At 37.9% G+C, this 12,500-nt stretch overlaps 1 protein-coding gene and 1 long non-coding RNA gene across 22 annotated transcripts in view; one reads left to right on the forward strand and one right to left on the reverse strand.

Annotated features, from left to right (window-relative positions):
- The window catches only part of LOC106867583 (zinc finger homeobox protein 4), a 672,925-nt gene that overhangs the window by 373,554 nt on the left and 286,871 nt on the right, over positions 1-12,500 (forward strand). For 2 of the 21 annotated variants that reach the window (XM_052974076.2, XM_089364795.1), the window contains exon 1: positions 1-482. This exon is cut by the window's left edge. The exons of 13 other annotated variants lie outside the window; for them this stretch is intronic. The gene's annotated coding sequence lies outside the window, so the exon portion shown is untranslated. Of the gene's footprint in view, positions 483-4,139; positions 4,291-11,336; positions 11,853-12,500 lie in introns of those variants that run through there. 6 more of the 21 variants (XM_052974081.2, XM_089364804.1, XM_052974082.2 and 3 more) reach the window with 4 other exon arrangements.
- LOC149132394 (uncharacterized) lies at positions 428-11,337 on the reverse strand. The gene is made up of 2 exons (XR_016244680.1): positions 5,176-11,337; positions 428-2,134 (listed from the first exon to the last, which is right to left on the reverse strand). It is a non-coding gene; the product is annotated as an uncharacterized LOC149132394 (long non-coding RNA).

Genomic DNA, 12,500 nt, shown 5'->3' on the forward strand with positions numbered 1-12,500 from the left:
TGCATGTCTTCTTGTGTCTTTCTCCAATCAGTGTCAATTTAATTTCTAATCCACCCCTCTCTATTAGGCCTCCTCCTCCTCCTTCTCCTCCTTCTACTCGTAGTTGTCATTTCGACCACGATTACCTCACTTAACCTCACTCTGTCTCTCTTCACCGTTTCATTTCTCATTTCTTCTTATGAACATCACAACTTCTCAATTTCTCCCTTGATTATTCCTTTTTCATAAATAACAAGTCTCATTCATGCCTCGTGGAGAGGTAATTTTGCGTTCCAGTTTCGATTCCCGGTTAGTAACGTTTCATTTCTATCATACGATCATGGTCCTGGGAAAGTATGAACGTTACAACATCCCACTTCCTATATGTTAACGAAAAAACAAAACAAAAAAAAACAAAAAAAAAAAAGAAAAACAAAACAAATCAACATCCATGGAACTAACATTATTATTACTATCATTATAGTGGTTGCTGTGGTGCAGCGGTAAGTTTTCGGCTCATTTCGCGAGCCAGGTTCAATTCTCAGTCAGAATTGCTTCACATCATTTATATCGATAATGCCCCTCACAAATTCATATATTTATATATATATATATTTTTTTTTTAATCATTATTATGTGTATAATTCCTTCTCCCTGCCAATTTCATGTATTTGTGGACAAATTTTCGCGGAGAGCCGTCTCTGAAAACGCATTTTAAATTCCTTGGAACCAAACCATTTTACTTATTTCCGAATTACGCCTAGAGAGTATTGGATGGCAGAATCGGTAGAGCGGCAGGATGAATGAATGCTTAGGTAGTATCTATTTACATCCTTTTAACCTTACGAGTTAGGCGTTCAAATCCCGCTGCAGTTTTGGTTTTTGCCTTTCGTGCTCTCATGTTGATAAAAATATATATAATAGCTGTTAAGTTCCGGAGTTGATATATATATATTCGATATTTCTTTCCCACTAAATGTGTGTGGCCCTTGTGCCTATAACTATTTTCGTATCTAAAAATCATCATCATTTTCGCCCATCTTTAAAGCATCATTATGGTTATAATGATACGTATTATTACTACTATTGCTCTGGCTATGTGTTGTTGTTGTTGTTGTTGTTGTTCCTATTATTTATTGTCCCTTTAACGTCCGCTCATCCGTCGCCCTTGTGGCAATAATAAAGAAAGGATTACTGCTATAATTATTGTTATTATTATAATTATAATAATTATAATTATTATTATTATTATTATTATAATTATTATTATTATTATTATTATTGTCAATGCCACCTCAAAAAAATATGGGTGGGTAGTTGTGGCCCGCCTTATGATTTAATAATAATAATAATAATTTCTGATGTAGTGGCTGGTGGCATCTGTCGGTTCTAGCACCTGCTTGGTATTTCTTTTATCGACCCCGGAAGAAAGAAAACATTCCGCCGAACTTAATTCTAACTTAGAATCTTCCGGAGATCGATAAAGTTAAAAGTACCAATCAGGTAACTGAGGCCGACTAAAATTGACTCTACCATCTCCCAGATGTATATATATATATAGATACACACACACACGTGTGTATATGTATTTAGCTTTGTGATATGTAGGGACACAGTCATCTCCTGGCCGGGGTTTGATTGTGCAGTTTGTTTTTTTAAATCCCTGGAGGGTCGATTGTAATAAAGCAGCAACCGATATGATCGACTGCAACCTTCTACAAACATTTGGCCGTGTGCTTCTATTAGAAATCCTTGTTGTGGTTAACGGTCCAGGTATAAAGAATTGCAGATCGTTTAGTACCATCGTTTATACAAATCCCTGGTACTGTGCCAATGTAAGAAATCCATTAATATTTCATTCTTCGAAAAAGAAGCAAAATGAACGCTTCTTTTTTTTTTTTTTTTTTCATCAATACATATTTTTCATTTTTCTTTTTTCTGTTTTTTTTTTTTTTTTATCATTTACATCATACGGTTCTGAATTTGTTCTTTAAGTTCGAGTCACTCTGGGCATCAGCTTTCTTTCTTTTCTTTCTTTTTTTTTTTTGTCTTTTCGAAAATATTTTTTTAATTCCAATTTTTGGTCTGCATTCAATTAATAGATAACTGTCTGCAATAATGAAGGTCGATTCATTTGTCTTTAACATTCTGCAACCTAAAAAAAAATAGAAAAAAAAAATTAAAGAAAGATATGCGCTAAATTAAATCACACCAGTTATTCTATTTACCCAGCCCTCCAATAAAATATATACAAAAAAAAAATAAAAACAAAAATAACAATGAAGAAGGTATACCAGTCATGTACCAGGGTAGATTCATTGGAATGTATCCCATTCCTGCTTCTCCTTTAAAAAAATAGAATCGTTTCTAGTTGAAAGAAATTTCTGTTATTCTAATATTTTCTTCCGATTGTTGTTTGTTAACAATTTCTAAAATAGTTGACTCTTTCACATAAGATGCTCTCTCTCTGTTTCTCTGTGTATCTCTCTCTCTCTCTCTCTCTCTCTCTCTCTATATATATATATATATATATATATATATATATATATATATATATATTGCTTCTAGTGCGTGTGTGTATGTAACCCTTTCTGTTTTCGTTTCTTTCGCTTTGTTTCTCTCTCTCTCTCTCTCTCTCCGTTTTTCTCTCGATGTTTTTCTCTCATTTCAACTCTCTCCTAGTTTGATAATTCCAAAGGTACAATGTGTGTGTGTGTGTGTGAAACGAGGCATCGTAAGAAGAGTGTTATATGGACTGTGATTTCATTAAGGCACACACACACACACACACACAATCTGTAGTATATATAATCAATTTATAATTGTTATAATTATGAATCTGTGCGGATGTATATAGATTTGTAATTACTCCTCGCATGGTATATTCATAAACTATCTATCTATCTATCTATCTATCTATCTATCTCTCTATGTGTATGTATGCATGTCTGTATATATACGCAATCAACACATATTTCTTGCTCTCTCTCTTTCTCTCTCTCATTATTCGTTTCCTCTTTACTTCTCCATAAACTAACTGACACGAATGATTTTCCAACAGTCGCTTTATCTTCATTATTAAATCTTTGTGCGTGTGTGAATATATATACATATACATATATATACATATATATATATATATATACATACATGTATATATATGTGTGTGTGTGTCCTCATCTCTCTATCTCTCTCCATCTTTTCCATATTATCTCTCTCTCTCTCTCACCACGACTCGTTTTGTTACTCCGCCTTCTCCTCGCTTCATATTTTTCTCCTCCTCTTCCCACCACTCCTGTTAACTCTCTTGGTCTGCATGTATGTAAATGCGTGTTTTGAGTGTCTGTCTGCCTGTCCGTATACAGTGGTGAAAATAAAGACTGACCGACCGACCGACCGACCGACCAACCAGCCCACCAACCACCCGACCGAACGACCAGCCGACCTACCAACCGATCCGCACGCACCTTTTTTTTTTTGTTTTTTTTTACTACTCCTGCTACAACTCTCACCTTCAATTTTGCTCCTCTCTCGCTACCGTTCTGCCTTTTCTTTACACATATTTCACACACACACACACACATCTATAAAGAGGGAGAGAGAGTATGAGCGCTGTGTCTTCCTCCTCCTACTACTGCTACTCTGTGACTTCCTGCCTCTCTATGTCTCTGCCTTTTTCGTTGTCTCTCTCTCTCTCTCTCTCTCGCTTTTTCCTTCCTCGTTCTTCCTCATCTCTACTCAAATATAATTAGTATAAATACAGTTTCTGGTCTTTCTCATAGAGACATAGTATATATCCTACTCTATCTTTTCTCCTTATATCGTCTCCTTATATCTTTTCCACATCGTTTCTCTTATCTTCGATTTGCTTTCTCTTTCGTATCTGAAATCTGTTCAACAGACTCCGACTCCTTCTCTTTCTGCTCCTCTTCCTCTTTTTCTTTATACTTCGTTCTCTCTCTCTTTCGCACACACACTCTCTCTCTCTCTCTCTCTCTCTTTCTAAGTGTTTTCCCCCCTACCTTCACTTGTTCTCTCGTTTGTTGTAGTAAGGCTCCTACGGCCGCGACTCCCAGTCGGTCCCCGCTGTTGTCGCCGCTGACACCACCAGCGCGTACTTTTAGAAAAACGGGGGTGTCCACCGGCGAGCACTTGGTTGGTTAATACATAAAAAAAAATATATATATATATATATATATTAAAAGAAGAAAAACATATATAAACATAACATTTTAGCAGAACAAAAGGGGAAAAAAATACAATACACATTCGTACCCCCAGGAATATGCAGTTACCTTACTTTTACCATCTGTAAGTCAACACACACACGTTTATATGTATATATGTATATAAATATATAACTCTGTCTACTGTGTATGTGTCGTATGTGTGTGTATATATATATATATGTATATGTGTGTGTATGTGCTGTGTCGTGTTATGGAATCGGCTCTTGTTTTACCATTCCTGCCGTTTTCGTCGTAATTCTTATAGATAACCTTATATTTTTTTTAGCCATTTTTTTCGCGTATTTTCTTCCTCTTTCTTTCTTTCCTTTTCTCTCTCTTATTTGTGTTCCTTTTCCCTCTTTCATTCTCACTTTCTTTTCTTTCTCTTCTTCCCCCCTTCTCTCTCTCTCTCTATCTCTCTCTGGCTTTTTGTGTAATTCTTGTTTTTCTCTCTGACAACGTACATTCACAAATGTACACGCACATTAATTATATATACGCAAAATATGTACGTGCGTGTGGATGTACATACATATATATATGTGTGTGTATATATATATATATATATATATATATGTGTGTGTGTGTGTATATATATATTATCTATCTATCTATCTATCTGTCTATCGATTCAGTAGTCTAAGTATGTATAAATATGTGTTCATCATTATCTTGTTTAAATGGCTTATTCGCTGTGATTTTTCGGAATCCCCATCACAGTTGTTTTAATTCGTTCCCCCATTGAAAACTACTGCCATCATCTCGCTTTCTCTTCCCATCCCCCCTCCCTATTGTCGATAATGAATTTAAGTTATTTATGTAGCCTACATGAATGCGCGCACACACACACACACACACGTATACACAGACTTTATAAGTGCGAGAGAAAGAATTAATGTATGTGTGCGTATATATATATATATATATACACGCACACACACACACACACACAAGATCGTTTACTTACCACTAGCATCACCAGTCAGACTGATTATTTTGGCATCATTTGTTCTGAGTTCAAATCCCGCCGAGGTCAGCTTTGATTTTCATCCTTTCGGGATCGATGATATGATGTACCAGTTATGCACTGGGGTCGATGTAATTGACCAACTCTCTCCCCTCAAAATTGTGGGCTTTGTGCCTAAATAAGAGACTATTATTATTATCATTATTATTATTATTATTATTTAGTTACTCCTCTTGTTAAGTGACTCTGTCCATTTATATATATATATATATATATATATATATATATATTTGACTATCCGCTTTCATCAGAAAGTCAGTTGAATTTCAGCTTGACCAAAGGTGTTATAATATCTTTAGTTCCGTCTGTTTATCTTCTTATTCTGATTTCAAATATCATAGGAGTCAGTCTATTTGAATCATCCCTCCAGGGACTCTAAGCGAAATCTCTGTCATTTACATATTGACCGGATATATATGACTCGTTGTTATGATATTTTGCTTCCAAATTCATCATCATCATCATCATCATTATCATCGATCACAACTCGAGCCTCTACATAGTTGCTCGACCTACTAGAAACAGCAGCTAAGTCTTCCTCAAACCACACGGTGTGGGAGTAAATGTTCCCTCCTCTTCATTCCTTCCTCTTCCTCCTCCTCATCATGCATATATACATTGTTTGGGATCACATACTTTCTGTTTAAATCATCTTTATATGCAAGCACACACACAACACGCGCATTGTATAGGAGAATCGGCTTAACGGCTGGAGTACAGTTTATTGATTGATTAAATGATTAACTCATCGATTGATTTGAAAGATCGATCGATCAATCAAAATTTTCATTCTGCTAGTTGATGATGATGATGTTTCTGTTTTTGCTGTTTTCTTCGTTTTTTTTTCTTTTTTTCTTCTTTTTTTTTGAAAACATTTAAAAAAAAACTTGTGATATATTAATTAATAATGATCTTGATTGAACAGAAATAATCATATCAAAAATTGTTTTAATTTGTTGTTGCTTAGCACCAAGTCAGACTTAACTGAGAAGTCTGATGATCCAAAAGCGTTCCAGCTATGATAATCCAGTCTGATAATTGAAGCAGTCCATTCAGGGATTTATTATCCAATGATTCTTACCGTTCGAAGGTGGCTGAGTGCAACGTGATTGGGATTTGGCTGCATTTTCTAGCAGGTCGACGGACCGTTTTTAACAACATCGTCGTTGGTCGGAATGTATTATTGTTTACCTTCCTGTTTTTAAGAATGGTACCTTGGCAATATCCAGAGTGAGGAAGCGTGCTTAGACTGTTTTGCGTGTCTTGTATTGCGTAATAACGCCGTTGTTGCGAGAATCTCTCTCTCTCTCTCTCTCTCTCTCTCTCTCTCTTTCTTTCTCTCTTTCTCACGTGAAGCTCATCCTTGATCAGTTTCCAAACAAAACAACCAACAGCGCCGTCACCACCACCACCAACAACAACAACAACAACACTATAGGCAACACAACAAACAGCCTTCACCGTTGCTACTTCAACCACAACCATAGCTTAACTACCAACATTACCAGCACCACGACCACATAACTTACAAAACAAGATCTACTACTACCACCACGACTTCAAACACTACTAACACAGACCGGAACTACTACTACTACTACTACTACTACTACCACCAAGGCCACTGCTGAATTCCACAAGAACCACCGACACAAATACCACCACCAGCCACTCTCAACTTATCCGCCACTCACCATTACCACCACCAAGATAAAAAAACATTCATGATTTCGAGCTAAGAAGTGAGGCAGACGCTTACATAGGCAGGCATTCGACCGTCCTGGAAATAACAGCCAGAATCTCACTTCAGTCAGACCACGCCGTCTCAACAAAAGAGGAAAGGAAAGAAAAGAAAATGGAGTACATTCTCGTGGAAATGGAAAAAAAAAAGTGATGGTCATTGTTTGAATGCCTTTGGTCATAAAGTCTGCTCAAGTAAGGCCGACCTAGGGCTAAGCAGTAACAACGTTACTTAGTAACTGTTCGGACAAGTTTACCTCGTCCCGCTCTTTGGTAAAAAAAAAAGACAAACAAAAAAAAGAGAACAATAACTAACACACATGCTTTTTCATATATTACAGTAAACAGCCATACGTCTACCACCACCACCACATCCTCGTCGTCATCATCATCATCATCATCATTATCATCATCATCATCATATTCGTCGTTGTCAGTAGCCTATTATCACCTCCGCTATCATTCTTCTGTCAACTGCATTCACTAGAAGGCATAAACAATAGGAATGATGATGATGATACTGTAGATAGTGTAGGGCGAAACTTGGCTTTGAGTGTGTGTGTGTGTGTGTGTGTGTATGCGAGTGTGTGAAGTACTGGGATTTCGTGCAAAACTGCGTTCGTTTTACTAACTTTTGGTAGTGTAACTGGTTCCAACCAAAGGCCTATACCTTTGACATGATCTATCTATCTATCTATCTATCTATCTCTATGTGTACATATGTGTGTATAACGTATTTGTCTAGATATCAATTCATATTTCTATGTATCCCTAACCATCCATCTATCCATCCATTTACCTATCTATCTATCTATCTATCTATGCACCTGACCGTATATATAACTTGCGTGCAACTGCCGATTTGTAAGAGTATGTAAATGTATCCACACTTGTCTAAGTGTATCTACAAACATGCACTTCTATTCATCGCCAGCTGTACGTTCTTAACGTCGCTCCGTGTCTGTGTGTGTGTGTGTGTGTGTGTTTAGTGTTCAGTTGTGTAAGGTGCGATCTGCTTTTGCTGTGTGCATGCCAAGTGACTGCTGTTGCTTTGATTGCGTTCATGCACTCTGCTCCGTTTACGCGTGTATGTGTGCGTGCGTGCGTGTGCGTGTGTTATGAACAGACATCTTTTGTTGTGTCTGTGTGTCTGTATTAAAGGTTCGCTCATTCACTTAACTCCTGTTCTCGTGTGTATGTTTTTTTTTTATTTTAATACTTTTTTCTGTTAGCTCTTTCTTTCACCCTTCTGTTCATTCTAGACAAACACAATACCACTATCTAGAGAGCCCAACCAGTCAGTCACTGTGTGATCATGGCAACAAGAATCTGACAGCTAAAGGCGCGCACACACTTACTCAGAGTACTGTGGCTTTTTTTGTTGTTGTTGTTGTGGTTGCTCTGTGCGTGTGTGTTTGTAATACGGCGACAGATTCCAGTGATGGGTGGCAGAAAACAGCACAAACGTACATATGCATGCTCGTACAACACACACACACACTGAGCTAACGAGGCAACTTTCTACATACGTGGTCGATCGACCGGCTAGAAAAAGAAGTTAAATATCCGTTGATCTCTATAGATGTAGATAAACTGTCTGAAAAAAAAAAAGAAATTCAAAACAAAAAAGAAACAAGATAAAGAATGAAACGGGCTGGTCACGGTTGGAATGTTGTGAATTATATTACAATAGGTTTTGTTTTATCAAGGCTTCATGTTGATATAAACAACACACTCCATTCGTACGTATAGATTGCTAATGCGTCTCCACTGGTGGAGGATCCTTGAGTAATGCTGTGGCGATGACTGTATTAATGAGGGGGACAGCAGCGATGTTGAAATATCTTTATCCCAAACGTGTGTATATATGTATATATATATATATGTATGTATACCACGCATTTTGTATATTGTGTATGACACGTTATGCATGCGTCTCAAAATGGTTGGAGTAATCCCCCCCCCCACATCCATTAGTGTGTGCGTGTGTGTGTGTATGTATTAAATGCACGTCTCTTACAGCAATGTGTGCGTCTGCGTGTGTGAATGTGTGTGTGACTATAATGGACGGTGGTTGTTTTGCTGTTGTTGGTCAGGTCAACTTACTCTTTCATTCACTCCTACCTTTACTCGAGTTGTCCTCCTCCTCCTCTTTCTCCTTTAATTCATTCACCTCTGTCTCTCTCTGCCTCTCTCTCTTTCTCTTTCTCCCTTCCGCTTTAAAAATACCCGTTATTTCACACACTTCGAAATGCTCAATCTGGTCCGAACGAAAACATGTTCTTCTCCTCGTTGTGGAAGCTTTTATAATATCAACGGCATTTTTTTCCCCACGTCTACTTCGTAAGCTCATATAAGTAACACAACCATCACATGTTAGGGTAACTAGGTTCGTACGATCCGGTTCCCATTTACTTCCGCGGCTTAAAAAAAAACCCTAAAAGGACACTAATGTCTATCTTCTCACATATTGGAAAGAAAAAAAGAGTCTCAATCATCTTTCCTATTTTAGAAGCAGATATACCAATGCTACGCTCACTCATTATTAATCATCATCTTCTTTGTCGTAATCGCCGTTACGAATGGATTATCTTATTCCTCTTAATCCTTAGTTGTCATCCATACTTCTGGTCCCTCCCACACGCTTCTCGCAATATATATACCATCGCCACCAGCCAGACCTTTGGGGTTCGTTTCAGAAATAATATGATCACTAGTGGCTTAATCAAAATTACACACACACACACACGGGCGCATATTTTTTTATGTTTCAGCCGTGTGGTTGCGGTCATGCTGGAACATATAAACTCCAAACATTGTGTTTCCGTGGATATACACGTCAGAGCAAAACATCCCGTTTTTTCCTTTTCTTTCTTTTTTTTTCTTTCGTACTGAAATTAATCGTTCCTTTCTTCACTCATGTACATGCTTATCTATCTATCGATCGATCTATCTATCTATCTATCTATCCATCTATCCATCTATCTATCCATCCATCCGTCCATACACAGATATGCTGTTGATTAACCCTAGGTCAGCTCTAAGCGAGTGGTAGACTTAAAACCAAAGGCACTCCATCGCTGACCGTCCTGTCGCTATCCAAAGTGCTCTTCCTTATTTTCTAAGACGGTTGAGCGAAGTTTGAGGAAAAGTTGGCTTCTATTTCTAGCAAGCCAAGTGACCACATCCAGGCTTCTTTCGAGCAAGCCAAGTGACCACATCCAGGCTTCTTTCGTTGGTTCGACCATGTAGTTTTTGCTCGGCGATCTTAAAATGCTGATTAACTTCATAAATGACATGACACTAACACACACACACACAAGTGTGTATGTGTGTGTGTTTGTAACGGAAGCATGTTTCTTGATCGATGTAGTGTTTCTGTAGTTTGTCTTGTATCTGTTGTTTTCCATTTATAATTAAAGAGAAAAATATAGACAGAATAAGTTGCTTGACGGACGAGAGGGAAAAGTAATTGGAGACGAACATACCGAGTGTGTTTATATGTTATAGACGCGTGTATGTATGTATGAATGTGCAACGAAAATAACAAAGCATTAAAGTAATTGTGAAAGATAGGGTAAGAGTCTGATCGCTCTGTTAAAATTCTCTTACAAAAGAAAAGAAAATCAAGTCTGTGAACGAAGGAAGAATAAAACGGACGATCGGGGGGAGGGAAAAAAGAATGAAGAAAATGCAATGCTCAATGTATATGTATGTATATAGATATGTATGTATGTAGACATACGTGTGTGTTGTTAGAATGAGAAAAAGCGTAAATGAGCGAAGAAGGAAGCCAATGGGGAAGAAGAATAATTGAGAAAGAAACGAAGGGGAAAGAGAAAGCGAGAGAAATAAGAGCGAAATGCAGAAAGAGACAGAAGCGAGAAAGAGAGAAAAGGATGAGAGAGAGGGAGGGGGATGAGGAACAGGTAGAGAAAATCGTGTTTGTGTAAAGATGCGTGAGCATGAAACAATTAATGAGAACGAATACGCGCACATATATATGTATATATGTAGATAGATAGATGTGTGTGTGTGTAAGGAGAATGCTGGAAAGAGAGAGAGAGAGAGAGAGAGAAAACAATGGTGAGAGATACTTAGAAGAAAGACTGAGCGAAAAGGTTAGATGATTATTGAAAGTGTTAATGAGAGACAGAAAGAAGCTGATGGTGGGGGAGAAGAGAAGATGATGATAGACAGAGCAAACAGAGAGAGGGGGGAGAGGACGAGGAGGAGGGTCAAGAGAGTAAGAAAAAAAGATAGTAAGAAAGAATGAGAGAGAGAGAGAGGGCAGAAGGGGGGGGGGAAGTTAAATGTTTTCAGCGGTGTCTGTGTGTCCGTATGTGGTTATGTTTTGAGACCATGTCTATCACTAGGGGCCCCTGGCTGCAGTAGTGGTGGTGTTGCTGCTGCTGCTACTTCTGCCACTGCTGCTGCTGCTGCTGGCAGTGGTGATAGCAGTGACGATCGTGGCGGTGGCGGTGGTAGTGGCAATCTTGCTTGATTAGAAAATTATCTAGCACACACCCGCTTCTTGTACATTTTAACTATCAACCACAGACACACACACACACACACACACACACATATACACATGCATTTGTACATATTACACACACAGACACACACAAACACCGTGGGTCGGTGTCTGTGTGTCCGTCCGTGTCTAAGCTGCATGCGTTCGTTCGTTTGACGCTGTATGTGCGCGCGTATGTGTACGTGTGTTTTTGCTCTCTTTCTCTCTCTCTCTATCTCTCGCTTCGATGTTTCTTTCTTTCTCTCGTTAGCTCGCTCCCTTCCTCTCTCTCTCTCTCTTAATGTCTCAGTTTCTCTCTCTCTCTCCTCTGTGTTCTTTTCAAACGTGCCTCTATATGGAAGTAAGTAACGTCTTTTAATTATTCTTCTTTACATATATTCTCTAATATATATATCCCGGATTCTATATTTTTGTTCTGCTTCTACGGTCTCTGCCCAGCTCTCTCTCTCTTCTTTTCCTCTCTCTTTATGTGTGTGTGTGTGTATATATATATGTGTGTGTATATATATATATGTATTTTTCATTCTTCTCTCTGTCTATTATTATAAGTCTCTCTCTCTATATATATACACTCGTTACGTCTCCGTCTCTTGCTTCCTTCTCAAATAAGTACGATGCAAAGATGAAAACAAGAGCGGAAAGCGAATGATAAAAGATAGCGGGTACGAGTAAATTCTAAAAGAGTGCTGTGTGTATGTCTACCTATGTATTATACGCATTGTGTGTTCGTGTAAAATAGAGACTGGGGATGATAGCTGGTATGTTACGAAGGAGAGAGAGCGAGTATTTTTGTATATATGTGCGTGTATTGCCTTTCTATAACTGACATTAGATTAAAAATACATACATACATGTATAGTTAGTGTAGAGACTACGATACCGTTGAGATGATGTATACAGACCTTACACCATGCTTATCTATCTATCTATCTATCTATTTATCTGTCTATATGTGTGTGTGTGTTTTTGTCAATCTGTCAGTTTTGCC

The sequence above is a fragment of the Octopus bimaculoides genome, chromosome 16 (assembly GCF_046866305.1).
Source record: "Octopus bimaculoides isolate indiv1 chromosome 16, ASM4686630v1, whole genome shotgun sequence".
Classification (NCBI taxonomy): Eukaryota; Metazoa; Mollusca; class Cephalopoda; order Octopoda; family Octopodidae; genus Octopus; species Octopus bimaculoides.